Source organism: Mustela nigripes, chromosome 11 (genome assembly GCF_022355385.1).
Source record: "Mustela nigripes isolate SB6536 chromosome 11, MUSNIG.SB6536, whole genome shotgun sequence".
NCBI classification, from domain to species: Eukaryota; Metazoa; Chordata; class Mammalia; order Carnivora; family Mustelidae; genus Mustela; species Mustela nigripes.
The window spans coordinates 31,855,841-31,881,504 of record NC_081567.1 but is presented as its reverse complement, the minus strand read 5'-3'; the positions used below and the strand labels follow the sequence as shown (position 1 = coordinate 31,881,504).

At 51.8% G+C, this 25,664-nt stretch overlaps 1 long non-coding RNA gene across 1 annotated transcript in view; it reads left to right on the top strand.

Annotated features, from left to right (window-relative positions):
* Positions 1-25,664, top strand: part of LOC132026909 (uncharacterized) — a 63,979-nt gene extending 38,315 nt beyond the window's left edge. Inside the window, exon 3 of the long non-coding RNA XR_009407035.1 lies at positions 23,428-25,664. This is a non-coding gene — a long non-coding RNA (uncharacterized LOC132026909). The remainder of the gene's footprint in view (positions 1-23,427) is intronic.

Sequence of the window (25,664 nt, the reverse complement as noted above, 5' to 3'; positions counted from 1 at the left end):
AGAAAGTAGCAGAGCCAGACCTTAACCCCAGCTTGCTTGACTTCAAAGCCCTGGTGTTTATTTAAGTGAATTAACTGCAGGACGTAGTTGGAGGGAAAGTAAGTATCAACATCCTTGGAGAATGGCATCGTCCCTGATGGGTGGCAGCAGAAGGCTGGGGAAGGCAGGGCCTCAGTGGGATACTGCTGACTTACCCTAACTGAGCACCTACTATGTGCCAGGTACTGTGCTAAGCTCTCTGTGCTCATTAATACCATTTAATTCTCCAACACCACCATGAGGCAGGTACCATTATTTATGTCCATCATCTTAGCTTTCTATAGCTTTGGTGATGAAAGTCACATACTTGGTGGCCTGAACAACACAAATTTATTATTTTATAGCTCTGGAGGCGAGAAGTCTCGAATGTCTCCCTGGACTGGGATTGAGGTGTCAGTTGGGCTGCATTTCTTCTGGAAGTTCAAGAGGGAGAATCTGTCTCTTCCCCTTTCCCTGCTTCTAGAGGCCACCTGCACTCCTTGACCTGTGACCCCTTCCTCCATCTTCAAAGCCAGCAGTGTTCAAGCCTCAAGCTCTTTTGTCTCTGACCTCAGCCTCTTGCTTCTCTGACTCTTACCCTCCCGCCACCTCCTAAGAATGCTGTGATTTCCCCGGGCCAGCAGGTAATCCGGGATACTCTCCCATCTCAAGACCCTTAACTTAATCTTAACCACACAGCCTCTTAGGCCATCTGGGGTAATGTATTCACAGGTTGTGGGGATGAGGATGTGGACCCCTTGGCGGCTGTCATTCTGTCTACCATATCCATTTTACAGGCCCAGAGAAGGTAGGGGTCTTGCTCAAACTGCCCAGGCCATAGGTGGGGATAGTAGGAACCAGGGTCCTGATGTAGGTGATCTCATATCCACCAACAGTGTCCCCTACCTGGCATGTCTCCACTGCTCCTGGGAAAGCTGTGTTCACAGAACGATCTCTCTACTTGACTTTCCAGTTGGGTGGGAGCAGGTGGATAATTTTGAATGGACCCTCTTGTTCTTGGATATATAATGGTGGCACCCTGGGACTCTTCGTCTGGATCGTTCCGAAAATATTTGCTGGGGCTCCTCTTGTACTGTAGACACGGATCCCTGTTGCTCTGGAGTTTACATTCTGGAGACAGGGATACTAGACCGAGAGCCAAATAAATAAGCATAAGGCAGAGGTGATAGGTTTGGGGTGAGCACCTGGGTTATGGGTCGAGCCCTTCCAACCAGTGGGCTCTGTGAGGGGCCGGGTGGGCTTTCTTCTGAAGGCCCCCTCCCGCCCCGCCTCGCCGCCTGGCAGGGACCTGGGGGCCACTGCGGTGTCTTGGCTCTTGTGAGCAAGGTGGCTTTGGAAGCAGCAGGTACGTCTGACAGGGCCCAAGACTGATGCTGCCGTTTTGGAGAGCGCTGGAAACTGCCGTGGTTTGTAGCTGTCAGCAGCTGTGGCTGCTGCGTAGAATGGCTTTGCTGAGGCTACTCTTTCTGGGAAAAGGAGAAAAATGATGACATTTCTGATAGCCACCTCCCCCTCCTCGCTGAGGCCAGCATTACATACCCAGATACTGCCTCGAAGAGCTAGGACTGAATTACTTTTGACTCTGTAGATGATAAGAGAGAGGTTCAAAGTGAAGGTGCACTGGGTCTGGCCTCGTACAGAATTGTCTTCCTTTGCTAACAGAACCTTTAAGAAGAGGTTTGGGCTTTTGGGGACAAAGGGGATGAATCCTGGCTCTGCCATGGGCGCTGAACAACTAACTTCCTTGCCTCTCCAGGGCTCGCTGTTCTCATCAACAGTGTAGGGAGGAGACTGCCGCCTCACATGGCATGGGGGGGGGGGGGGGCTCTGGGACACCGTGTGAGAAATGGCCAGTGTTGGGCTAGGGGAATACAGGGGGAGACAGAGTCTAATGCCAGAGACAGTCAAAAACAAGCGAATAAACACAGAAAACCAATGATTAATAAGCACCCTTTAGGATAACGTGCACTGTGTTAGAGTTGGGTGTGGGTGGGAAGCTGCTCTTGCAAGGGGCCGGGGTAGTGTCAGGAAAGGCTCTTTTATGAAGGGAAATTGAAGGTATACCTGGAGGGTGAGATGTAGTCAGTCATGGGAATACTGGGGAAAGGGAGGCAGCACATGCAAAGGCCCTGGGGCTGGGAAGACATGAATTGGTTCTAGTAGTGGATAAAAAGCAGTGAGTGGGGGAAACAGGACTTAGAATGAAGCAGGAAAGGGGAGGCAGGGAAGGCTTACACAGTGCCTTGTGGGATTTTTAGATTTTATTGTAAGTAGGATGGCATAGTACACTGAAGGGTTTTAAGCAGGTGGAGTGTCTTGACCAGAGCTATGCTTTTAAAAGACTGCTCTGGCTACCAGGTATCACATGGGTTGGAGGAGGGCAGCTGGGCATGCGTCCTACAGACCAGGTATGGGGTGTTGGTGGCGGGGCTGGGCTGGAGGTGGTGGAGATGGACAGCAGTGCTTAAATTCAAGATGCAGGTGTGTTTTAGATAGAATCAGTAGCTCTCCGTATCTACTTGTGTACTGATTCTTTTCAATAACAGGCTGGTCCTGTTTTCATAATCTGCAGGCTTCAAAATGTACACGTCCCCACCAAAAAAAAAAAAAAAAAAAAAAGCCGGTCTTCAGATCATGTCTCAGCAGCACTTTCTTTATGATACAAATCATGGGATCTTCGTCTTGGCACTCTGGTCACCTGGGTTTGGGTCATTCTCTGGTGTGGGGGCTGTCCTGGGCACACTGGGAGGTTTAGCAGCGGCCCTGGCTGGGGTGGAGGCTGGGTCCATAGTGGGGCAAGGGACGCTGGAGCCAGGGAGGCCCAGGCGTGGAGGAAGGAGCCCCTGCCCCCCGCCATAGAAGCCGTTTGCCTGCGAGAAAGGGGCTGCTCATTCGTTCATTTCCTTGTTCATTTCACGGCTCTTGCCTGAGGATTTCTATGCACCTGATGCTGTCCTAAGGCACCAGGCATGATGCTGTTTAGTGGGACGAGACAGACGAACAAAACAAATATAGCAAAACAGTGACTGAACTCTTGCGCAAGCCTGCCACCCCCAGAAAGGCAGAGGCATGCTGGAAAGTTCTGGGAAGTAAATGAGGAGTCATGGAGGCGGATGGGAATGAAGGGGACTGTCCTCCAGGTGGGCTGGCCGGGGGGCGCGGGGGGGGGTGGCCTCTAGGAAGTTGTGGCTTTCAAGCTGAGCCTAATAGGAGAAGGAGCTGCCCAGGGGAAGCCAGGGAAGCGTTATTCTGCAGTGAAAAATCTCTCCAGCAAAAATGACCTGGGCTGTTCTAGAAGGAGCGGGGGTGGCTGGAGTTGGGGCATGGAGGTGGGTGGGGACCTGTGGGCCAAACCAAGAAGTTGGTTTGTAGTCTAAGTGCAAGGGGAAGCTGTTTGGAGAGTTTGAAGCAGAGAATATTGTTGGAAAGGTCTCTCTTGGTGCTGCTGTGGGAGAAGGGACTGTTCTCTAGGAGGTTCTGGTGCGGATGCCTGTGACAGCCTGGGGAGGTGGGGTCTGAGCCAGGGAGGAGGCTTTTGGTCTCCCATCAGGAGGGGTGGCCCCACCGCAGCTTCCGTGGGGCCCAAGGGCATCCCCCTCAGACCCTAGAGCTGCTAGGAGAGCAACCCTTCCAACATTTGCAGAGTCAAAAGTGGGGGCTCAGATCCAGTGGGGGCCCCTGGAGACAGCCCCCTTCCCCGCCCCGGAACCTCCCAGCGGCAAAGTCACACGGCCTCATCTACCACCAGCACATCTGCCTGCTGGAACCTTCCTCGCCGTTTCTATTTCTGCTCCCCTTGGCAACTCTGTGGAAATTAAAAGGCTATTTGCAGTGACTAATGTTGCTAATTCTGATCAAACAATTTAAAATTCATCATTCACCCTATCAGAGACCCGCTAGGGAACAGAATTAACACATCATTCCTGGCAATTTCTATGAAAGTTGGTGGAAAACAAAAGAAGACGTTAGAACTGGTCTTAATTCAAACCACTGCTCGTTAAACTGCCTTCTCTGTAATATCCCGTCTTGATCCATATGACCGCTCCCCGTCTGCTCCCAGCTTAGTAACTGAGAGCAAGGACCCTGACAGGCGGGCTGCTGGCTCCAAGGCACTAGAACTTGCCTGGAATCTGGTGAGGGTGCAGCTCCCTCCGCCCTGCTCCCTCCCTACCTCTTCTCGCCCCAAGCCAGTACCAGCTGCCTTTGAAACATCCTGTCCGAGATGGGATGTGGCTCCTGTGGCCAGAAATTAGAATTCAGGAAGCCAAGTTTGAGAACCAAGCTTCCCTGTGTTCCCCAGACTTGAGTCCTTCAGGTACCACCTGTGCAGTCGTGACGATGGCCGTGTTTTCTTATTTCCTGAATTAACCTGTTTAAAAATGCAACAAATACATGAATGTGATTTATACAAAGTACTCTATTTTTATAACATAGATAATATGTGGATTTTATAACATAGATAATATATATGAATTAAATTCATATATTCATTGCATTTTAAGCGGAGAACTTGACAGCTTTATTATAAATGGAAAGCCAACATCACAAATGATGAATGATCAGTGTAAAAATAGTGTTTTAAAAGCATTAGTTGATTTTTTTACCTCTTGGGCTGTGTGTGTGTGTTAAAATACATGTAAAAAGTGGGCAATTCAAATGTAGTTACATACGTATTTGCAAGCCTTCTGTTAGATAAATATGAAAAAATGAAAAAACGAAGTGACAGTTGAAACCTAAAAGCTTACGTGTGATACAACAACAAAAGTAACTACAATGGAAGGAGAAACACGGTTTTGGATTCTAGCCTGATACATTGGTCAGTGAGGTCCAAGACATGCTAGTTTTCTGTCTGAAACCAAGAAAAGGCTGAACATAGCCTCCTCTGGAGGACAAGGGAAGACTTCCTGGAGGAGGTGACCTACCGTCCCAGCAGCTTTGTCTCTTTGGGGTCCCAAGGTAGGCCTTTCAGCCTGCAGAATCTTAAAAGATTTAATTGATTTCTTTTTTCTTTCTTTTCTTCTTTTTTTTTTTTTTTTAAATCTCAAATACTCAGTGCTGGCAATTACCCACTTCTGGCAATTACCCAGTTCTACCTGCTTTGGGCAGGTGTGTGTGTAAATTGACATAGATTTTCTAAGCTCCAATATTATGATAATGTCTCGTCTCCTCATTTCTGCCCTTCCCATCACCATGGCAACCCACAAAACAAAAAAGGCAGGAGTACCGGTGTTTGATCTTATCTTGCCTGAGGCTTTGTCACATCCTTTGATATTCCTTGGGACCCAGCACCATCGGGAAGTTCAGCATTGTGTGTTGGATGCCCTGGGTGACTTGGGATTTATTCCTTTCACGGTACTGATTCCTATCCGAGAGGTGTGGAGAAATAACTAGACATTGTAAAGCAATTAACTGGAAATCACAGGAAAGCCATCATGCAAATTGCGGCCGGCTGTATTTCCCAGACGCGGCTGCAACAGTGTTCCCTGGCTCACGCATGTGTTAGAACCTTGCCAGCCCCATCAGGAGTCTCGGTCCCTCCTTGTGAACCTGGAATGGCCTTGAGGCTGTCTTGACCAACGGAGTATGGGAGAAGTGATGGTATATGACTTTGGGTCATAAAAATGCTATGCATATATTCTTGGAATATATGTACTCATTCCTGGAAACCAGCCACTAGGCTGGGAGAAAGCCCAGACATCATAGGGAGAGGCCCAGGTGAGGAGGAATGGATGTGCCCAGCTCCCCACCCCTGCCCTGGCCCAGGTCCCAGCAGAGAGGCAGCCCACACTTGCCAGTCAAGGGGGCTGGTCCTGCCCTTAATTGGGCTGCCTGTTCCCCCTGAACCCTACACAGATTCTGTATTTGTGAGTGAAAGAAAGAAATACTGTTGTTTGATGCCATTAAGTTTTGGAGTGGTTTGCTTCTTGGCGATAGATAATGCAAAGCAGAGTGTGCCTCACAAGGGTTGTTGGCCAAATTTGTGGAGGTCCAAGATGTGCTGGTTTTCTTTTTGTCCATGTGCACTTCCAATTCTGTTTTATTATTATTTTTTTAAGATTTTATTCATTTATTTGAAAGAGACAGCGTGAGCAGGGAGGAGGGCAGAGGCAGAGGGAGAAGCAAGTTCCCTGCTGAGCACAGAGCCCCATGTGGGGCTCCATCCCAGGACCCCGGGATCCTGAGCTGAGCCAAAGGCAGATGCTTAACCGACAGAGCCACCCAGGGACCCCCCAAATCTCTTTTAAAATCAGACCTCCTCATGATGCTCAATGATAGTTCTTGACAGTGACACCTAAGCAGAGGTTTGAAAAAATGAGCTCAGCTAAAGAATAGGGAGTGACTTTGAAGGAGACAGGCACCACTGGGACAGAAGCACCAAGTTTCAAAGCATGGGGAGCTTGAGGCAGTCAGGGGTTTCTGCAGCGTGAGGGGAAGGAACAGAGAAGAAGCGGGGGAGGATGCATGGGTCGGAAGGGCTGCAGTCTGGAGAACCTGCTGGTTCTGCGGGCGATTAGAGGATCTGCTGACTTGCCCCCAGTCACATGGTAAACTCCCTTGGTCTGGTTTCCAGTTCTGGGTTCCTGATGCCCCCCAGGACAGAACCTTACCCACTGTTTTTGGTTCCAGTACAAATGGCCCTTGCTGATAATTCCCTTTAAGGCCCCAAAGGCTTGGAGTGAGAAAAGGAGGGAGGTCCTTCAGTGCCGCAGCTATGACCTTGGGCTCCGAGTTCAACTGCCAACTTCCACCTGTGTTGACCAGATGACGTATACAACTAGCCTGGGTCTCAGTTTTCTCATTTCAGAGTGGGGGTGGTGGTGATAGCATGGCCCTCATAAGGCTGTTTTTGAAGATACATCGATTCATTGACATCAAACATTTAGCACATAGTAGGTACTCAATAAATGCAACTCTTTGAACTTTGGGAGTGGAGGAGGTAGAAGACGTTAGGTAGGGTGGACACAGCGAATGTAGTCTTACTGTATCCTAAAGCTTGCAGGCTTATAGATAAAAACCTGTGACCTGAGAAACAAAATGATTTTCTGATCTCTCCAAGATGTCTTTTCAGATTTTCAAGACATTTCAGAGTTGAGATGAGGTGAACAATGGACTTGAAGTAGGAAATGCAGTCTCATGCTCACAAGGAAAGGTCTGTCCTGTGGAATGAGGCTGTGCTTGATTATTTAATTGAGGTTAGATAGTCTATGCAGGGCTGAGACTTGCCTCCAGATCCCTGGGTCTCTCCTGAACAGTGACACCACCCCCCCCCGCCCCCCGCTGGGAAATCTGGGCTTTTAGGCCCCTCTCTCAAAGTCTCTTTAATGGACTTCTGTTGTCTCAGAAGTGGAATAGGATTCTTTCTGCTCAAAAATGGAGGTGTGACTGCACGTTCACACCCTATGCAGAAGGGGAATGCTCCTTCAGTGCCAAAAATAGAAACCAGGCCAGCAGAGTTTCTCTCACCTTCCAGGGGTTCTGCCTTCACCCCAGGGGTTCTGCCTTCACATGCGTGAAGGTTGTACCTTCACCCAGGAATGGCGGGAGGGGCGAGTAGGTGAGGATGAATGAGGGATGAATGAGCCAGAAGGTGAGGTCATGAGTGGGTGAATGGGTGAGTCAGCCACACCAGTGAACCCCTGCTTTGCTGGTATTTTGCTTCAAGTCCCGTAGATTTTCACCTGTTCTCCCACCACGGTCTGACTGGGTTTGAATATTGCCAAAAGTGGGGCGTGGGCACAGGTGGGTTGTTGGGAAAGTGACAGGGACAGGGTCCTGGAGCTGGTGAAAGGCTGCAGGCACGGGCCTTACCTAGCTGGGATTCTGGAAGAACTTAGAGCAGATGTTAGAACTGACTCACCAGAGGACAGGGGTGTAGGCAAGCGTATCTACCGTACTCTGTCTGTTCCCATCTCCCATCCATGGAGGGTTGCGCCAGGTGTGGTCTCTCTACGTCTGGGATGCGTGGCTCTCCTTGGGCAGGGAACAGAGCATACATCATCTCCATGCATCCTTGAGGTAGGCTGTGGCTGGCGCCCCCTGCAGCTTGGCCAGACCAGGTGGGCCCAGAGACGGTGGCGCAAGGCTCCGGGAGCCCCAGCGTAGGCATATCTACTGGTGCTCTCTCTGCTCTGCGTGCCACTGGCTCCATTCTCAACCCAGCAGCCTGATCTCGGGATCATGGAAATTCCCACCCCACCCCCTGGTTTACGACAGTTCAATGGACTCTCCTTTCTCTTGGGATAAAGGCAAAATTTCTTCAAAGAGCCTGCAAGGCCTCCCCTCTGCCTACCTCTCCAGCCTCAGGCTATGCCTGGCTGCTTCTTTGTGCCCTGAATTCCAACTATCCTGGCCTTTTTGCAAATCCTTGCCCCTGCCTTCCTCAGGACCTTTGCATAAGCTCTTGCCTTTGTACCACATGCTCTTTGGCCCAGTTCATTCCACTGTATCCTTAAGGTCTCATTTCAAACATCATTTCTTCAACCTTATCAATCTTTTCCTAATCCTAACCCAGACCAGGTCTGTTTCCTTTGTATCCTGCTCTAACAGTTCTGTACATCTCCTCTCTGAGCCGAATAATGGTTGGGATTTTAGATTCATTCTTGTGATCCTTTGCGTCACTGGTGTCCCCCACTGTGTCATGAGCTCTGCGAAAGCAAGGAGTGTGTTTCTTTCTGCTTATTCTTGTCTCCCCAGTACACCTCCTGTGCCTGGCATATGAACGTCCTGTGCCTTGCATACAGTAGGCAGTCAATAAATAACCCGTTCGGTGAGTATGTGCTCACTCCTCCAGGTTTCTCCTCTTGCCTGTTTGCCTGCAGGGCTCCAATCTGGCCATGCTTCTGGTCTTCGTTAGAAACAGCCTCATAGGGGCATCTGGGTGGCTCAGTGGGTTAAGCCTCTGCCTTCAGCTCGGGTCATGATCTTAGGGTCCTGGGATCGAGCCCCACATAGGGCTCTCTGCTTGGCGGGGAGCCTGCTTCCTCCTCTCTCTCTCTCTCTCTACCTGCCTCTCTGCCTAGTTGTGATCTCTGTCAAATAAATGAATGAAATATTAAAAAGAAGAAGAAGAAAAAAAAAGAAACAGCCTCATAGGGGCTCCTGGGTGGCTCAGTCATTAAGTGTCTGCTTTTGGCTCAGGTGATGATCCCAGGGTCCTGGGATTGAGCCCTGCATCAGGCTCCCTGTTCAGTGGGGAGTCTGCTTCTCCCTCTCCCACTCCCCCTGCTTGTGTTGCCTCTCTTGCTGTGTCTCTCTCTGCCACATCAGTAAATAAAATCTTTAAAAAAAAAAGAGCCTCATGGACAAGATATGCTTGTTAAGCTCTCCAGAGAACCTGTGCACTGGGGCTTGCCCTGGGCCCAGTCCAGGTTATGTAGTTATAATCGTAGGTCCCCACAGTGTCACTCAGTGGCCATGTAACATAGGGCAAGTGTCCAGCCCCTTCCCGTGTGGGTTTCCTCACCTGTAGGACAGAGTGGGACTCCACTTGCACACCATCCGCACAGGCTACCCTTCGTGCCTCTTCCTCCATGGTGTTCCCAGGACCTCAGCTGGAGGCAGGGGTGCAGGGGGTTGTCGGAGCTGGGGGAACGTGCTGGAGGAGCTCAAGGGGCTCTCTCTTCACTCCCTCTCCCTGGCTATCGATTGCTGTAACACCTGCAATTTTTGCTTCTTAAAAAAAAAAAAAATCAATACTCCATTAGCTGACACCTTTCGTGGGCTGTCTAATGCAGGCCACTGGGGGCAGGGGCAAGGGGGGGGGGAACGCCACCTCTGGGGCACCAGGAGCTGATGGCTGCGTGGGATGTGGAATGTGTCATCCTGGCTGACCTCGGCCAGGAACTCTTGCCGGCAATCAAGAAATAGCCATGATAGGAACACCTGGAAGGAATCCATTCATTCAACAAATAGCGACTGAGTTTCTACTCTGAAGGGAGTGGATGTGGTGTGAGACAGGTGCAGGTTGGGGTCCCGGATCATCTCTGCTCTTCTGAGTCCCTCTGGCGTTGCTGGCGTGTGCCTGGCGTACAGCAGGCTCCTGCTGGATGGGTGGGTGCTGAGGGCTGGAATCCATTTTGCAGAGATTGGCAAGACCCGTCGCTTCTGTGAACCTCAGTCTTCCATCTGTGGAATGGGCCCACGAGTAGCCTGTCACTGGGCGTTCTTAGAAGATGCAATATACAATGTGCAGAGCTGGAACACACGGGTTCGCTACAAGTGATGGCTTTGACCGGGACGGTGACCTGAGAGCTATTTCCATCTGGAATCGCGTCAGATCCGCCCCTCCTGCCTTCTGCGGCCAGGAATCCAAATTGTTTCTTCCCTTCCCTAATTACATCTATTTGCTTTTTCTCTGTCTTTCGTTACATAATCTGAGATATTCGACTCTTTGGCTGTGAAGGTTGAATTCTCTTCTAATTACAAAAAAAAAAAAAAAAGGCTCTTTCTTCTATTAGTTCTGATGGAAATTAGCATCATACCTCTCTCCCAGCTCTGGGGGTAAATCTTGGGCCCCCAGCTCTAGTGCTGAACGCAGGCGTTGGAGGGAAGCGGGCAAGCGTCCCTCCCTGCCAGAGGCTCGCGCTGTGGTTAAGAGTTGTGTAGACCTGAGACTGAATCCGGTAACAAGCCGTGTGACCCGGGGCAAGCCGCCTCACTGTTCCAGTGTCACTTTTCCCAACTGTAAAGTGCGACTAATCCTTACATGGTGGCATTAGCGTGTGTTCTCGTGCTGCTCTAAGATCTCGAAGGGTGAAGGTGGGGGTCTCTCTCTTCCTTTTTTTGAGATTTTATTTTTTGAGTCCTCTCTACACCTCATGTGGAGCTCGAACCTACAGCCCCGAGATTGACAATTGTGCGCTCCACCAGCGGAGCCAGCCAGGTGCCTTGAAGATGGAGTCTCTCCATGTGGCACCTTCTCCCACCTGTCACAGGCTGCGTCCCGTCATGCCACACGCCTGGGAGAAGCGTGGTCCACCCTCCCGGATGTTCCCACGTACCCCATGGAGCCCGCTGTCAGAATTCCCAGGAGACCAAACGCTATTCTCCTAGATCCTAGTAACCAGTGCTGTGCTCCTGGATCCCCTTTCCTCACGCTGTTGGGATGCAGAGTGGTGGTGGTAATTTCTGGACTTGACTCAGACCCGCAGGCTTTATCACTTACCCAAGACCGTGGTGTCTCCCCAGCGGCATCTTTTCTATACACCAGAGTGATCGTCTCAAAAGAGAAGCCTTTGAAGGACCCGTCTCAGGGATGGCTTACATAGCTCATCCCTCACCTTTGATGTCCCCACAAAACAGAAGGGAGGGAAGGCTTGCTGAAGCCGGGTCGGCGGGGGAGGAGTGTGGATGGGGGGCGCAGTGGGTGAGGGAGGTCAGACCATTCGCACCCTCTGCGCTGTGGCTCGGGTTCTCCGCGGGTCACTTCTTCACCTGCAGTCCTGTGGTGGTGGGAGGGTTCTGGGCCACATGCTCCAGATCTTGAAGGAGAGGCAGGGCAGGCAGGAAACCTCAAGAGACCCTGCGAGGAGCCCCGGGGGAGGTTTTGGTTTTTTTTTTTTTTTAATATTTTATTTATTTATTTGACACAGAGAGAGAGAGATCACAAGTAGGCAGAGGCAGGCAGAGAGAGGTGGAAGCAGGCTCCCTGCCGAGCAGAGAGTCTGATGTGCAGAGTCCTGGGATCATGACCTGAGCCGAAGGAAGAGGCTTTAACCCACTGAGCCACCCTGGCGCCCCCCCCACCCCGGGGGGGGGAGTTTTGTTGTCTTGGCTCTGGGGCCCCTCCCCTCTAACACCACACCCACGGTCTGTGCAGCAGGACGTCGACAGCCAGCAGGGCGGTCCGGAGAGCCTGGCACAGCCTGCAAGTCTTCCCGTCAGCCAGGTCTCCGGAGTAGCCGGAAGGCAGAGGTGGGCAGGAATGGCCAGTGAGGCCTGGGGAGGGGAGGAGACCTGGCCTTCGGAAGCCTTTGTTCTGGAACTTGACGGGGTGCCCTCAGGGAGGGAGGAGGCTGCGTGCTGGGGAGAGGCTGCGACCTCTGGAGGCCTGTGGGAGCCTCCCCGGGCTTGAGCCCTGAGGAGCCTGTATGTTCTGGGTCTCCACTCTGTCTCCAGCTTGCCTGGCGGGGGGCTGGTGCCCTCCCCGGGTCTGGGAGATGGGGTGTTTGTGCATGTGTGCCCGCACATAAAGGGGGCAGAGAAGCACTCAGAGAGGAAGTACACAGAATTCAGAGGGAAAGCAATAGGAGGAGAGGAAGGCAGCACGGAAGGAAGGAGTGGGGAAGGGAGAGAGGGAAGTGAAAAATAATATCCCTGCATCTTGCAGAGGGGAAGGGGACCACCCGGCATCCCGCAGCTGGGTGGGGGCGGCCGACTCTGGGCTGTCTGTGGGCTCCACATCTGGTCTTGCAGCTTCCCCTGGAGGAAGCACCGCTGGTGGACCTAGTCATTGCTGTTCTCAGGAAGCAGGATGCTGCGGACCCTCAGGGAAAGACTCTTCCAGCCTACCAGGCCCAGAGCCACCAGCACCCTGGCAATGACACTGACCTAGGAACAGCAGCAGCTTCCTGTGCTTGGTTCTTGGGGTGCAGAGCGAGGGGCGAGCGGAGGCAGGGCTGAGCAGTGGGCACCATACCCATGAGCTGCTCCGTCAGAGCCCAGCCTGACCCTTCCCGCAGCCCCTGGAGAGGGGCAATGAGAGTCTGCTGATGTCAGAGTCTTGGTGGGGGCTGAGCTTCCCACAGCCTCTTCTGGCCTGGGGCATAGCCATTAACTGGCCTGGCAGCACAGGGTCAGCTGTTGCAGGAACTGCACATCTCCCTTCCTCTCCAGCAGGTGTGGAAGGTCAGGAAGCAGCCCGGTGCCATGGGGAGAGCAGGATGTGGCCAGGCAGAGCTGGAGTCAACATCCCAGCTGGACCGCCTTCTAGCTCCGCATGTTGCATGTCGCCGCACTGCCCTGAGTCCCTGCTCCCTCCTTCTTCATGGGGCGGGGCGGGGGGGGGGCAGAGATGATCACAGTAAAAATGCATTTGCTGACATTTGTGGAATACTTATTATTCCAGATGCTTTAGGGCATTAACTCTCATTTATCCTGCTAACAAGACAGTCTGGGTTTCTATTTCTGCCGAACATTGTGGCGTGATCCTTGTCTGCCTCACTTCTGTGGGCTGGCTGGGCTCAGCTGGTGCTCCTGGCTTGGGGTCTGCCGTGCAGGGGTGGGGTCAGATGCCCCTGTGGGGCCAGCTGAGTCTGCTCCCAGGCGCCGTGGTGCTCTTGGCCGCTCTCTGCATGGGCTCTCAGCCTCCCGGACACCTCCCTGTGACTCTGTCACAGCATGGTGGCGTCTTCCTGTGACAAATTACCACCAGCGTAGCAGCTTCCATAATACGCATTCATCAAGTCGCAGTTCTAGAGGCCAGGAGTTTGGGTACGGCTGGCTCAGAGAGGCCGTGGTTTAGAGCCTCACAAGCCCAAAAATCAAGGTGTGGATGGGCTGTTCCTTTTGGAGCCTCTGAGAGTGAAGCCACTTCAAGTCCTTACAGGTCGTTGGCTGAATACAGTAACGTAGGTGGGGTCCCTGCTTCCAGCTGGGGGCTGGCCTGGGTCCCCAGAAGCTGCCCCCACTCCTCTCCACGTGGCCCCTCCAGCAGCGGTGGGCCCTTTCACGCTCCGAACTTCCCTGACTTCTCTTTCTGCTGCATGTCTGTGCTTTGAGCTAGAGAAAGTTCTCTGCTTTAAGGGCTCATCCGATAGACTGGACCCACCTGGGTGGTCAGGATACTCTCCCTAGCCAGACGTCCATAACTTTATCACATCCGGATAGCCCTTGTTTTATTTAAGGTAACATACAGGGTCTGGGGATTAATCTCCGGACGACTTTGGGGGCCATTCTGCACCCCCCCCAAAAGGTCTTTACGTAGCTGCATTTCTACCTGGCAGCGGATTTGCACACGGCCAGGCCAGTGAAAGGCTTTGTCTCCCGCCCAGGGTTACTTCTGCTGTGTTCTATGGGGCGGAGCATCATAGGCCCCAAGCAAATTGAGGAGGGCAGAGAGGTGGACCCTGGGTCTTGGTGGAGAGTTGCACCGCAGGAGAGCATGCAAGGGTGGGGGGGATATATTGTTGGGGCCAGCTCTAGAATATAAAACTGGCAACGCCGCCCTGGATCCTTCTTATCTCCATTTATAAGTGGGGAAACTGAGACCCAGAGAGGTGACAGTCCAACAGTCTGTAAATGACAGGTGGGACTTGGAACAGGCCGGCTCAGCACCCGCACACGACAGCATCAGACACATTCGAATGCACGCGAGGGTCTGAGCACAGGGCCCGCGTGAGCCAAATGTGTGACTGTTAGCTGGAGTGTCCTTTATTAGCGTTCCTAGGTGCCTTGATTTTGGACTTCCAGCCTCCAGCACTGTGGGAGACCGAGTTTCTGTTGTTTTAAGCTACCACAAAATTTTTTTTAAAGATTTTATTTATGGGGCTCCTGGGTGGCTCAGTGGGTTAAAGCTTCTGCCTTCAGCTCAAGTTGTGATCCCAGGGTCCTGGGATGGAGGAGCCTGCTTCCACCTCTCTCTCTGTCTGCCTCTCTGCCTCCTAGTGATCTGTGTCAAATAAATAAAATCTTTTTTTTTTTTTAAGATTTTATTTATTTATTTGACAGAGAGAGATCACAAGTAAGCAGAGAGGCAGGCAGAGAGAGAGGCGGAAGCAGGTTCCCCACCAAGCAGAGAGCCTGATTCAGGGGCTCTTGTACCCCAAGAACCAAGCCAAAGGCAGATGTTTAATGGCTGAGCCCCACAGGTGCCCAAAACTACCACACTGAGGTAATATGTTAAAGCTGCTGTGGGAGACCAGCCAATACAGCATGGCCAGAGGGCCTGTGGTTCCAGGCCTTGAGGTGGAGACAGGCAGGGCCCGGGTGTAGGAGGCGGCGGGGGTTTGCATATGAAAGACGTTCTCTAGGGCATGTCAATTGCTATGAGGAATTAGCTCTCCCTGGCCAGGCCCATAAGATCCCAGAGGCCAGGGCATCATGAGGACAGAAAACAAGCAAATAGACTAATCCACAAGGGAGGAAGGATCTGCTTCAACTTACCCATGAGAGGACCATGAATCCAAGACTTCACCAGGGGCCATCGCTTGTAAATGAAGGTGCTGGGTCACATCTCAAGCCACTTCAAGGAAGTCCTTCCTGAATGAATAAACGTGTGAGCGAATGAGTGTTGGGATCCTGTTCCCTGCAGAGAGTGAGGCTCCTTGGTAAATAGTGGGGCTAATTTGAGGGATATGTTGGCTATAGGTGCCTCTGCTTTGGTTAGCAAATCTCATTGGCAGAGACTGCCTTGTCTGATTTGAGTTTTGTTTTACTTTGCTAGCACAAGCTAGGTTGGCCCTCTAGTCAGTGAAAACTTTGGCTCTGTAACTCTATGTATTTTGATTCCTTGGACACCTTTGCCAATATGTCGGTTGTCTTGTTAATGTCTGTGTGGAGTAATCGTAATTATAAACATAGATATTATTGACTGAGCTTCTGTTATGTGCTAAGTGCTTCAGAAGGGTCATCTTGTCTGGTCTCTGTGTTGTGCAGTGATCTCCATAGTAATGACAGTAATATGACCGCAGCAGTGGTTGGTACTCATAGGAGTGGTAATAACAATATTTACGGAGCGTGAGGCATGAGGCCCCGGGATGTACCCTCTTGTTGTCCCCATGCCCATGTGGACATTCGGGTGGAATCTCAGATTCTCCCCAGTGCTCTTGGCCTCCTGAATGAGATGGCGTGATTTGCAGGAAGAGAACGGGCTATCCTTCTGCCACTGCCATCTCCCCCACCGGCCCCCCGGGGACTGGGAGGGCCCCTTCCCCGCTGGCCTCCGTCTGGAAGGTACAGAGAGACCCACTGGACTTGGGGAGCTGCCGCTGTTCTGATCAGAGGGTGCCCTGGCTCATGGGCAGACCGCTCGGAATTTCTAATAGAAGCAAAGGGCACCTGGGGTGCCTGGTGGCTCTGTGGGGGTAAAGCCTTTATCTTCGGCTCAGGTCGTGATCCCAGGGTCCTGGGATTGAGCCCTACATCGGGCTTTCTGCTCAGCAAGGAGCCTGCTTCCGCCTCTCTCTCTGCCTGCCTTTCTGCCTACTTGTGATCTCTGTCAAATAAATAAAATCTTGAAAAAAAAACCCACCACCACCAAAAAAAACAAACCCCAAAAAACAAAGGTCCTTGATGCCTTAACCGCCATGTCCTCAGCCCTTGGGACTGGAGTGACTTTGGGGCTCCTGGGAGAGACTGCATGCTCTGCCCCCCTCATTCTTGGCACCGGCTCTGCTGTTCCCCAAGAAGACAGCAGGCACCAGGCTGCCTCCGCTGCTGAAGACACGGTGTCGGGGGTGAGGGAGGAGGCTTGCTGTCCTTCACTGATCCACCACTGATTCCATCCATGCTTCCGGAGACAGGCTCTCAGAGCGACACTACAGTTTGAGAAAGAGAACCCTCTTGAGCTCCCATTCCACGACGATCCTTCTTCCCACTTCTCTGCTTTCCTTCCCAGCCTGTTCCTAGGTAGTGAGAAAACCCATCTCGCGTTGGGCACCTGCTATTTGCTAGCAGAGAAGGACACACATGCGGGAGCTTGGCTCTGTGGGGTCCTGGGGCTGCCGCTCGTAGCTGTGGGACTCTGGGCAAGTGACTGGCGTCCCTGAGCCTGAGTTCGGTCACCTGCAACGTGGTGCAGCAGCATTGCCTACATCCTAGTTGCCAGAAAGGTTAAATGAGACGGGTGGGTTAACGCCTGGGCCTGGTGCCCGGTGTCACGTCAGTGACCGTGGATGGAGGCTCTTGGTGCGTGGGTAGCTGCTGGCCCCCTGCAGGCCATGGCCCACTTCCACCCGGTCCACTCCACCTCGTCCTTAAGATCTCGGCTCCAGCAGAGCCTCCTGGCGGATGCCCTCCTGGTAAGGGCTGCTCCTTGACTTCTGCCCTCTCCTGGGCTGCACTCCCCTCACTGGGCGATGCTCTAGTGTCACGATGGCAGCGTTGCCTGCGGTGCTGGGCTTGGTTTGCATTCAGAGGCCATCGGCTGGGCGTGCACAGTGAAAGACCAAAAGAACCCCCCTGGCTAGAAGTGCATTTTTATCCTGTTAACCAGCTAGTTTCGCTTCTGTACGAACCCTTGCTTTTTCTCTTGCACGGCCTAACCAGCCAGTTCTGCTTCTGTAAGACTGTAAGACTGCTTTGCTTGTTTCGCGCGCGCGCGGGCCCCCTGAACCAATCCGCTGTCGCCAAGTATGCCTGTTCAAACTGTCAACCAATCAGCTCAGCCCCACCCGAAACTTGTTTGTATCTGTCTATAAAAACCCTGCACCAACCCAGCTCTGGACCTCTCGGCGTTATCGGCAACGGGCAACGAGCGGCACAGAGGTCCAGGTTCGAACCTGCAATAAACGACCCTTGCTGCTTGGCTTTGACTCACGTCTCTGGTGGTCTTTTAAGGTGGGAGTAATACTCAGTTGGCATTTCACACAGCAGCCCCACCCGGGGGAAAGGCAGCCCAAGTGGGTCCAAGTTGATGACTTGTTGCAGCTGACTGTGGAGAGCATGGAGGCAGCCCTGCTCCCCCAACTGGGGCCGGCACTGCCTTGGGCCCAGTCGGGAGACTGAAGGCAGGGCTCTTGGAGGCCCCCCGGGAGAGGAGGGTCAGGACGGAGGAAGTCGGTTCTTCATTCCTTGCCTCGACCACTCTCGAAGGGTGAGTCTCCTGGGTGGGCTTCATTCCCTCCCTACAGTTCTGGGAGACTGACAGGATTGGTGAAGGCTCAGTAGCTTTTACAGTGCTCTTGGGACAGACTTGCCAGGGACTGTCTCTGCTTAACGACTGATGATAATGACACCGGTTGGAGCCCAGTACATATCACCCGTTGGTAGATTTCACTCGCAGGATCCGCTTCTCCTGCCGTCCCTTTGGTAACACGGCAGTTTGGTAGCTAAATTTTGCACCCTGGTCTTAGCCGAGTCACAGCAAACCAGTTATCCAGGTTCCTGGGGACACATTCATCCAAGCCTGCTTTGGATTGTCCTGGGAGACAGTCAAGGATCGAGGTTGTGGGCTTTGGGAGAGGAAAACTGGGTTCCAGTGTTGGCTCTTCCATGTTCCAGTAGCCTTGGACAGGTGCCTTCGTCTCTCTGAGGCCCATCTTGCTCATCTGTAAAACGGAATCATTAGCAGGAGGAGCACGGGGCAGTGAGTTCAAGAAATTCTGTTTCTTCATTGAAAAGTCAATCAGGCTCCACTGCATCTCTTGACCAAAGGTCACAGCTTCCTGTCCAGATAGCACTCGGCTCACACCTGTCCTTGTCTCCAGATTCTGGTAACTTCTTTCTTCTTCCTCCTCACCTCGGGATTATTGTTCAACAAACTAACTGTCTCTCGTATCTTTTTGCCCTCCTTAACCCTTAAGCCCTGGGTCCCTCCTCCCTCCCTCCTCTTTCCTGGGGCTCCCCCCCTGGGGTCCACACGTCCTGCAGGATTTCACATCTGTCTGCATTGCTGTAGGCAGAAGGCCCATGGCGTCCACATCTCACCCCCATTCTCGAACCATAAAAATGTGAATTAAGAACCCCCAGATCTTAGGTATCTATCACTTCTCCCGGGATCATTAGATTTTTCACAGATGACTTTGAATAGCCAAAAGAATGAATCTTTAATGGTGGGAGCACAGGGATGGCAGGGCGGGGCGCGGGGGGGGGGGCAGCCAGGAGCCTGCTCAGTTGGCCCTACACCGGCCACGCTTGCCTGAGAGCTGTGCTCAGTAGCTCAATGTATAGCGACCAGTTTTATTATCCCCACGTGGGAAAACGGAGTCTGAGAAATTCATGTGGGATTCTAAAGAGACCAGATTTACTATTCTCTAAAACTTTCCCAGAGTGAAAGACAGAGGACAATGCTAATAAAAAACAACAGGCTCAGTTAAATGAACCAGAGAACAGATAACAAATCTCGGAAACCAGGGACTTTGGCTGGCCGATGTAGGCTGGGGAATATTTAAGTGGGAAAAACGGGTAGAGAACAGGGAAGGGGAAGTTTCTCCCTTTTTGGCTGGGATGATGCCATCTCTCCCTCTGGAAACTAGGAAGCAGAGGGCACATACCTTCCTTCCTTAGTGACCTCAACCGGTCTGACAACAGGTGGAGGGTAGATTTTTTTTTTTTAAAGATTTTATTTATTTATTTGATAGACAGAGATCATAAGTAGGCAGAGAGGCAGGCAGAGAGAGAGAGAGAGAGAGAGAGAGAGAGGAGGAAGCAGGCTCCCTGCCGAGCAGAGAGCCCGATGTGGGGCTCCATCCCAGGACCCTGGGATCATGACCTGAGCTGAAGGCAGAAGCTTTAACCCACTGAGCCACCCAGGTGCCCCGAGGGTAGATCTTTTTTTTCAGTCTCTTTGCCTTTTCCTCCTCCTCCTGCTCTCTCCTCTGTCTGTTTTCTGTTTTTGTCTGTTGCAAAAAGCCCTGACAAGATGCTAGTTGTGGCGGGAGGCAGTTTTACCAACATCGTCTTCGGTTTGCCACTTGCCAGCTCCCCCGACCTTGGGCAGGTGATATTAAGGGAGCTGAGATCTAGTTTCTTTTGTGGGTGGAAGGGCTGTGGAACTTGCTAGAAATGACACACCTAAAGCCATTATATATTGTCTAGGAGCCACAGTCAATTAATAAATGTTAACTCTCCTCCTTGTAACAAAATTAGCCAGCCCCTACTGCATCTGATTAATAAAAGTGCATTTGAGAGAGAGGGACAGAGTGAACAAGGCACTGTCTGTATCTGTTTTTTGCCTCTGAAAAGAGGTACCTGGAAACAAAGGGGGTGAAGCTGCCTCTTTATAAATGTTGGGTGGGATTGTGATTCTGGTTTTAAGGTGTGGAGTAGGTAGCGGTGGTTTTTGAAATGCAAATGTGCATTGTGTTACCATGACAAAGACGTGGCAAGGAAATAGAAAATCACAGAACTTAAGTGGCAGAACAGACTTTCAAACAAAATACCTCTCATTTCTGAGCCCAGAGTGGGACAGAGGGTCGGGAAGGGTGCAAATGTGCTTATCTGGACAGCAGGACAATAACGCCCTATTGTCTAGAGTTTGAGATGCTTGCTTTTAAACCTTTTAGGAGCTCTGAAATTAAAATGTCTTTTGTGTGTATTTAATGTAGATATATATTTTTTAAGGCTGGAAAAGCTGTTTATAATCCTCACTGTCTATCTTACAGGCAATAGAATCTTAAAATCAAGCAAGATTTGGTTCTGAAATCAAAGCTGCCTCAATCAGTGATCAATCCAGAATGAGGCTCCTTTTCCTCTTCTGTGCTATAAAGAGGTAGACCAGTTGCCCGCTCAGTGTCCTCCAAGCACTAGAGGGCAGAAGGTGTTGGTGTTCTACCTCCTTTTGGCGTCCGTCTCTACATGCCTGTCTTCCTGTGTTTGTACTCTGAGGGCCCTTGGGGCCAGTGGCACGATCTGGCTGTGCATGGGAAGGCCGGAAGTGCAGGGAGTGGCCACCACTGGAAGCAGCCCCCCCACCAAGGGCTGCAGATTCCTCACCCCTTCGATGGGAGCCGGAGGGGCGTTCAGCACTGTCTGCCGAGAGTCACCCAGTGGTACTGAGCGCCATTTTGTATTCAGGGGATCTTTCTGGATAATGCATGCTTGGTTGTCTGTCTGTCTCTCTCCCGGCCTCACTTCCCTCCCCGTACACCTGCCATCCCCTTCCAGATGAACTACGTTCACTAGAAAACCTGCGCAAAGGTTCATTTTATGTGTCTGCTTGATTGGGCCACCAGATGGCTGGAAAAAAACCAGGATTTCTGGGTGTGACTGAGAAAAGCAAGTGGCCTTCCTCCATGTTGATTGGGCATCACGCCGTCCATCGAGGGCCTGCACAGAACCAGAATGGTGGAGAAATGAGCTGCCTTACCGCGGAGCTGCAGCAGAGCTCTCCTGGCCTCGGTGCTCCTGGACCTGGGGTGGAATCTCCACCCTCAGCTCTCTGACCCTCAGAGCATCAGAGTAGGCTGCTGACTCTCCTGGGTCTCTAGCTTAGAGATGGCACACAGGGGGACTTCTCAGTCTCCGGAATTGTGTGGGACAGTCTGTTATCATTAATACTGTATCGTATTGGTTCTGTTCTCTGGAGAGCCTTGCCTTGAACACCTTGTCTCGGGGTCTGTTCCTGGGGAGCCCAGCAGAGATGGCTGGCCATCTGTGATTTTGTGGAAGCAGCTTGACCTCAGGAGCAGGTACTAGGACCTTTCTCTAGGGGTTCCTGTCGATACTGAAATGGCTGGACAGCTGTAGAGCATTAGACAGAGAGCTGCCTTTAAAGCTAGATGACTCTGTTCAGGTCCCAGAATTGCCTCTCACCACCTGTGTAAGCTTGGACATGTCTTAATCCTGGGGGAACTCAGTTTCCCCATCTGTAAAACGAAAGGAGTAACCTCCTTCACCAGGCTAGAGCAAAGCTCTGAAACAGTGTGCTTGTACGTGGAAGGACTTCATACATTGAAGTGCATGCAGCATGAGCCTTGCAGTTGAGAGGCTTTGGGACTTAGGAGAAGGACACAGACCTTGGGGTCAAACACAGCCTTGTTCTGTCCCCGACTGGCTGTATCTTATCTGCATGCACTTGGTCAAGTAACTTAATCACTTTGAGACTCAGTCCCTCATCTGCCAGACAGACACACTTATTAGGGTACTAAGGCTATATTAGTTAGGGTACAAGGCTGTAACAAAGAGGCCCCTAAACAGCGGTTTTAAGTATATAGAAGTCTATTTGGTCTCTCACACAAGAGTCAAGGTGAGTGTTTCAAGGTGGCACCTCCATGAAGTCATTCAGAGACCCAGATCCCTTCTGCTTTGTTACTCTGCTAATATCAGCATGGCCAAGTGGGCTCCCCAGCAGTACACCAGTGGAATGGGGACTAGCATCTCCTTTGAAGGAGAGGACATGGAAACTCAGCAGCTCTGTTTAGTTCCCATTGGTCAGAGATGGTCACATGGTCATACCTGGTTGCAAGGGAGGCTGGGAAATCTCCTCTCTTACCTAAGTGCCAAAGCTATGTGTCTTGCTACAGTTTGGAGTGGGGCTCTGTTACCTCCTTGTTGTGAAGCTTAAACCAGATCTTATCTGCCCAGAGCTGTCACATGATACATATAGCCTTGATGATTTAGTTGCTATTTGTCTTTATTATTAGAGTGAGAGACAGGAGGTTCTGGATCCTGAGGATAAGTTGAGAAGGGGCATCTGTACTAAGTCAGAGCCTCCTACTTCCCCGCCCTGCTCCTGTGTTCCAATTCCATTAGCACCCCAGCCCTGGTTCCGTGGTTTCACTTTGTGAGTGAATGTACTTTCAAGCCATGGCTGGGCAGGGTGGTGGGCTAAACTGGAGAAATTCAGCGTTGGCTGGGATGATCAAGCAGAAGACATTAAATCTGGGCTCGCCTGTCTAGCCCACCAGCATCAGTGAAACCCCACCTGGGTTGGGGGGACATTTGTCCGAGGGGTGGCAGAATGAAGGAGAAAGGAGAGGGATACGGTGACTAAGCCAGGAGCCTGGGAACAAACTCTGGATTCCACTCCTTCCTTTGCCTTGAACCTGCTGAGTGGCTCTAAGCATACCTTTGTGTCTCCCTTGCCCACTCTTTCCACATCTGACTCTGGTTTTTTATGAGGCCAAGGCAGACCATTCAAAGAGTATTTATTTATTCACCTCCGCCTGGCTTTTTCAAGGTTTGTTTGGGAGGTGAAATTCATGTTTGGGTTTGGTTCAACTTCGGACTTAGGAACAGGGTCCATGTAGGCATTTATTCTAATGGTGTTTATTGAGCACCTACTGTATGCCAGGCAGTGCCGTTGTAGGTTCAAGTTGCTCATGGGTAGAGGGTGGTGAAGAAACAAGCAGGCTTCCCCTGCAGTCCCATGAGTGCTGGAAGGTGGGCTGCGGGAGTCAGGGCTGACCCTGCCCAAAAGACTTCAGGAGAGGCAGCAGTTTGAATTAGCAATAGGAGGGGCTGATGTCTGCTGCATCTTTCCCATGTGCCGGTCCCTGTGGGATTGCAAGCAGTATCTCACAGGTCTTTCCTTTAGCCCCAAGAGGTAGGTTCTGTTATTCACACCAGTTTACAGATGAGAAGGCTGAAGATCAGAGAGGTTAAGTAACTTGTATCAATTCACACAGCTTCTAAGAGGCACAAATGGGATTTGAAGCCAGGCCTGCTGTCAGCACACTGCAGTCCCATAAGCCAAATCCTGGCCCATGGTTTGCTTTTATAAATGGAGTTTTATTGGAACATAGACATGCCCATTCCTTTGCCCATTTTCTGTGTCTGCTTTTCCTCTAGCGGCAGAGCTGGCTCTGCACAGACGTTCATTGAATCCTGCTTTGTTACGTCCAGTTCTTTCATTCCTACGACGGTCTGATTATTGCCTTATACCAGATGGAGAAACTGAGGCAGCGGCACTGTTGCTCATCCGAGGTCACCCAGCAGAGTGGCGGCGGTCTGGTCCCTGAGTTGCGCAGTGACTGTCCTGTCCTTCCAGTCCTCCCTGTGAGGGCTGCTCCTTCTGTTTAATTTTCACATTTCATATAGCATGAGGAAGAGAAAAGGTACTTGTTAGAGCCGGCTATGAGCAGATGTCAAAATATTTTCTGCAGCACCAGAAATGTGCATCGGGAAGGAAAATCTCAAGGACCGGGACTTTCAATATTTTCCTTTGTGGTGACCACACGTCGGGGGCGGGGGAGCTTTGGCAGCCTGCCCCAAACGGTCTGACCACGGGAGGCTGTGAGCGGGCTGGAAGAGGCTGTGGGTGATCGCTTTGGGCGACTGGGGTGGCTGCAGGGTTTTAATCAAGGTGACGCGTGCGAGGAGCTCAGACCGCATCTGACAACTCGGAGGGTCCCCACGTGCATTTGCGCTTCTGTGTACTAGAGCCATTCCCAAGGAATATTCTTAGTCGGGGGCGGGATCTGAGTTTCTCACCTGCAAGCTTGTTCTCCCTGGTCGTGAGGCCTCAGATCGCTGTCAGGCTGCTCCTGCACGCTCCTGGTCCCCGTTCCGCTCCCCCGCCTTCCCCTCGGGGCTGTGAGCTCCCCCAGGGCTCCGGCTGTGTCTCCCTTAGCCCCAGGCTGCAGAAGGCCAGCCCCAGAAGGATTTGGCATGGCGGTGGGGCCACCTGCCTTTCTTGTCACTGTTGTTATTATTTTGCTACTATTGCTTCTACTTGGTGCAAGTGTTGTTGAAAATCTTCAGCTTTGGAAAAGGTTTATTTCCAACCCCCTCCCTGACCCCCCCCCCCCCCCGCCCCCATGAGCAAACACCACACTTTACATCATTACAGGAATTTAAAGAAACAAACCACAGTTCATTTCTGAAACTTTGCCCCCACCTGAAGGAGAGCCTTGGAGAAGATAAAAGGGACGCCTCTGCTGAAGCAGGGCTGTCCCCTCCCATCCTTTAGAGCGATCAGATTATGGACTGTCACAGGAGAACGGATGGCGGAGGCAGGAGGGCGCGTGCTCCCATCTGCGTCCAGATGGTGCCACTTACTAATTCACGTGTCACTGTTGTGCACAGCCCCGGGGAAGTGTCAGCCACGCTTTCACGTGCTGAGCCCGAGCAAACTGAATGGGATACATGAGCTAAGAAGTGGACGTGACTTTGCACCGTGCCAGGCCCGCAGCAAATGCTTCACACCCCCTGGTCACTATTCCTGCTCTGGACTGAAAGCGGTTCCTACCTGGGATGACTGTGTTGGGTACCCGCGATGCCTTGACGGGCAGCCCCCCCAAAAGGCCTATCCCTCCCCAGAACAAGTGAATGGGACCTTGCTTGGAGAAAGGATCTTTGCAGGGGTCATTAAGTATCTTGCGATAAGATCATTCTGGATTATTTGGTTGGTCTTGCCCCCAAATTCAATGAATGGTGAATTTGAGAAGGGAGAACACACAGAGATAGAGGAGGGGACACTGAAGAGACCACTGTGTGATGACAGTGAAAGAGACAGGACTGGGAGGGGCATGGACACTAGGCCAGGGAAGGGCCAAAGATCGCGGCGGCCACCAGGCGCGAGGAGAGAAGCCTCGGAGGGAACCAGGCCTGCTGACACCTGGGTTTGGATGTCTCACCTCCAGAACTGTGAGAGAATAAGTTTCCTCTTTTGTTTTAAGCTGCCCAGTTGCTGGTCATTTGTTGCTGTGGCTACAGGTGAGAGACCAAAAAAATGCCCCCCCCCCCAAGTGCATTTCTAACCAGCTAGTTTCGCTTCTGTACGAACGCTTGCTTTTTCGCGCGTGTGCGCGGGCTAACCCGCCAGATCTGCTTCTGTAAGATTGCTTTGTCATGCTTTGTCAGCTTTCGCGCAGACCCCTGCTTGTGTACACGGGTCCCCCTGACCCAATCCACTGGCGCCAGGTATACCTGTTCAAATTGTCAACCAATTAGCACAGCCCTACCCGAAACTTGTTTGTATCTGTTTATAAAAACCCTGCACCAACCCAGCTCTGGACCTCTCGGCGTTATCGGCAACGAGCGGCGCAGAGGTCCAGGTTCGAACCTGCAATAAACGACCCTTGCTG